The following is a 4,471-nucleotide window of genomic DNA, read 5'->3' as shown; positions in this document are numbered from 1 at the left end:
CAGGTATCGACTTTCAACTCAATATCCTTCCCCCCTTTTTTTTTTTTTATATTATTATTATTATTCCCTCTTCCATGGCCATATCTCTTTCACTTGGGAGAATTTTTATCTTTCTTTATCTCTATTTTTTTTTTATCTTTTCTTTATCTCCACAGAATAATAATCACGATAATAATAAGCATAATAATAATAATAATAATAATAATAATAATAATAATAATAATAATAATAATAATGATACAATAATTATTATAATAATAATCATAATAAAAACAACAATATTAATATTATTAATAATGATAATAATAATAATAATAATAATAATAATAATAATAATAATAATAATAAAAATAATAATAATAATAATATTAATAATAATAACAATAATTATAATAATAATGCATTTGTCTATATCGTATCTTTTTTCCTTTTCAAGTGTGGCTCCAATGGAGCCGGGTATTATTTTATACTGGCAGCAGTATACTGGCCGCCTGTTTACTTTGAGGAGGTATACTTGGTAACAGCCTTGGTGCCTTCAGAAACAGCGTGTTTTGCCAGTTCACCAGGCAGAAGAAGACGGACAGCGGTCTGGATTTCCCGGCTGGTGATGGTGGAGCGCTTGTTATAGTGTGCCAGGCGGGATGCCTCGGCAGCGATGCGCTCGAAAATGTCATTCACGAACGAGTTCATGATTGACATGGCCTTGGAGGACACGCCAGTGTCTGGGTGGACTTGCTTGAGCACCTTGTAGATGTAGATGGAGTAGCTCTCCTTCCTCCTGCGCTTCTTCTTCTTGTCGCCCTTGGCAATGGCCTTCTGTGCCTTGCCAGCTTTCTTGGCAGCCTTTCCTGATGCTTTGGGAGGCATAGTGTCGCCGTACTGCTGTGAGAACGAGATTTCAAAGATTTCAAAGATTTATTTAGAAAAGATGGGTTACAAAAAGAGTGGGGGGAGGTGCGCCTGCCTGGCACACGGTAAGAGAAAGAGAGGAAAAATAGAAATACAGTAGAAGATTAAAAGATGCCGGGCGGACCGGCCTGCAGCTGTTAAGATGGTGATTGTCACAGGGCAGTACATGAGAGGTGAACGGGTGGAAACCGGAGTTCCCGGAGGAAAACCACCCATACTGCTGTGAAATAGAGGAGAGTGAGGAGGGTTACAATATAGGTACAAATACATACATATATACATATACACATATGCATATATATACATATACATACATATATACACATATACATACACACATACACACACATACATATACACATAAGAAAGGTTATCCATAGGCAGTACAATTAGTTAAGGGTGGAAACCGTAGTATTTATGTTGTCACATATGGTGGAGAGTGACATATCGCACAAAATCTAGAAGATCTTGCGGCGAGTCTCGTCTTGATAGGTGGTGTCCCGTCGTCCCCTCAAGTGTGTGGGCCCTGGCTCAGCCCCGCTGCCGGGAGCTTCGCACGCTTACCCCGGAGGACGAGTACCCCTTGCTGGGATGAAGGCAGTTATCCCAACAACTCAGGGCGCAGTGGGGAGGGGGGAGGGCACACAGAAGGAACCGCCACTGGTCTGCCGTCGGTGTCACCCGGTGGGGTGACATCAGGCCTGGCAGATCCCGGAAGTGGCTTGGCTCGGTTGAGTCGCTGCTTCGTCACTCGGTGGGAACTACTATCAGCAGTGGAAGGGAGAGGCGCTCGCTCTCTCATCAGTCATCGGCAGCAGCAGGAGGAGAGGGGTAGACATAGTGGCGGCAGATGAACGTGCTGTGGGGAAGGGACACTGAGAGTATCAATGGTACGGATAGAGAAAGGGAGTTCAGAAGGATCAGGGCAGATGGGAATATGGGAGGGGGGTAGGAGGCGGGTGTACAGGAAAGCAGGGACGATGGTAGGGGAGGGGACACAGGAAAGGAACAGAGGAGCTGAAGGTTGGGAGGAGATGGAGATAGGGAATGAAGGCAATAAGCAATAGTGCATAAGGAGATTCACAAAACGGAAAGGAGAGCACACATTCACCTGTATCGGGGCTCTGGTGGCGGGTTTTCGAGCCTGAGGAGGCTCCTGGGAAACCAGGCGTGCTGACGGCGAGGGGCTTCCTCGTGCAGAAGTTGTAGCACCCGGTACTGGTCCCACCCCTCGTCGTCCATCCGCTGCCACACCTTGGCTGCCATCTCGTGGAGGCGGACGTTGAGGGCTGGGAGGGACGCGGCCTCGTGAAGCTCGGCCGAGCTGGTGAAATCATCCCATCTGGTGCCGAGAGCGAACCGTAGAGCGCTGTTCTGGACCCTCTGCAATCTGCTAATGGCTGTTGTGGAGAGAGCGTGCAAGGGAACAGGGGGATATGTAAGGATAGGTAAGATTAAGGCTTTGATAAGGTGGAGCTTCAGACCAGTGGCCAAGTCCCGGAACCGGTACAGCCTTGCGAGGGCTTCCTTCGCTCGCGTCACGCGCTGGGACACGTGCGCGGTGTACCCCTTTGAGCTGACGGCCAGGCCCAAGAGAGAGCCCCTGGGCCTGAAGCCGACGTCATCCCCGTCCACCAGCAGTGGGGCGGGGGTTTTGGTGGCAATGGGTACAACGGTGAACTTGGCCATGTTGGTCTTGATCCTCCACTCCTCCTCAAAGGAGTTGATGCGGGCGATCTCTCTGCTGGTACGGGCGTTCAGCATCATACTGGAGCGGCCTGGATGGAACACAACCTGAGAAACATCATCAGCATAAAGTACATTAACCCCGGCGCCAGAAGCAGGGCGAGTGTGCGTTTTCTCAGTTGAAAAGTGGTATATATATTAGCGTGCCTACTCAGGATCAGGAGTCGCCACCTCAGCGAGCGTCCTGATTGGTCCAGACGCGCTCTGGGCCGATCTGATCTCGCGTATATATAGCCGTTTTTCCCAAAATTCACTACTTGCTCGCAGAGCTACCGACGAGGTTAGAGTACTCGCGCTCCTCATTTATCACCAACAACAACAACTACTACTACTACTACTACTACCACAACATCCATTATCATGTCTGGACGCGGCAAGGGAGGAAAGGTGAAGGGAAAGTCAAAGTCCCGTTCCAGTCGTGCTGGACTCCAGTTCCCGGTCGGCAGGATTCATCGCCTTCTAAGGAAAGGCAACTACGCCGAGCGCGTGGGTGCTGGTGCCCCCGTGTACCTTGCGGCAGTTATGGAGTACCTGGCTGCTGAAGTCCTTGAGCTTGCCGGCAATGCCGCCCGTGACAACAAGAAGACTCGCATCATCCCACGTCACCTGCAGCTGGCCATCCGCAACGACGAGGAACTTAACAAGCTCCTCTCCGGAGTCACCATTGCACAGGGTGGCGTGCTGCCCAACATTCAGGCCGTGCTCCTTCCCAAGAAGACTGAGAAGAAGTAAATAAAGGGCCTCCCTCCCCTTCAGCCAATATCACCATCAATCCGGCTCCTCTTCGGAGCCACACGTTCAAACATCTAGAGAGTTGTGTAGACTATACTGGTATATCAATAATAAGCAAGTAGTGTATTTATTTTCGAGTTAGTTATTTGTTATTATTATTATTATTATTTAGTCAGGCACGCAAGTGACCGAGAATAAATATGTATACTATATTTCTACTAATGTACCTGCTGTGTGTCACAGTGGAGAGTTGATTAGATGTGTTGCCTATTGTGATATGTTGAGCGTCTTTTTCATCTCAATGTATATTTTGTTTTATGAGAAACTGAGAACGATGAGGGGCGTGATCATTGAAATAAGTCAATGATAATAATAATAATAATAATAATAATAATAATAATAATAATAATGATAATAATAATAATAATAATAATAATAATAATAATGATAATAATAATAATACTTGGAGAAGACCTGATGAAGTGAGAAAGATGGTTATAATTAATAATGGTTTCTTTTCTTAGCTCAGATAGTGATAGTGAACATGGTTATGAGAAAGTAGTAGTAATAATAGTAGTCTATGGTCCTTCTTTCTTTTCATGTTTGTGGACCTTAAAAAGGTCCGGGAGATGATGTTATTCAATGATGATAATGCAAGCTGAATAGCTGGCACCATCTCAATAATGGAGCGATTTAACCACCAAATCCGTACAGGGTACGGCCCTGACGCTTGAGGGCGTAGACAACGTCCATGGCAGTAACGGTCTTACGCTTGGCGTGCTCGGTATAGGTGACAGCATCCCTGATAACGTTCTCAAGGAACACCTTGAGCACCCCACGAGTCTCCTCGTAGATGAGACCAGAGATGCGCTTGACGCCACCTCGGCGAGCTAGACGACGGATAGCAGGCTTGGTGATTCCCTGGATGTTATCACGCAGAACCTTACGGTGACGCTTGGCGCCTCCCTTTCCAAGACCCTTGCCTCCCTTGCCGCGGCCAGTCATGGTGATGAGAGCTGCTAGTACGACGTCCGAACGGTCTAACAGGAAGCTCACGAATGTGCCTCAAAATTTTTGTCGCGCG

This window comes from Scylla paramamosain, unplaced genomic scaffold (assembly GCF_035594125.1).
Source record: "Scylla paramamosain isolate STU-SP2022 unplaced genomic scaffold, ASM3559412v1 Contig68, whole genome shotgun sequence".
NCBI classification, from domain to species: Eukaryota; Metazoa; Arthropoda; class Malacostraca; order Decapoda; family Portunidae; genus Scylla; species Scylla paramamosain.
Note: the sequence above shows the minus strand (reverse complement) of the source record.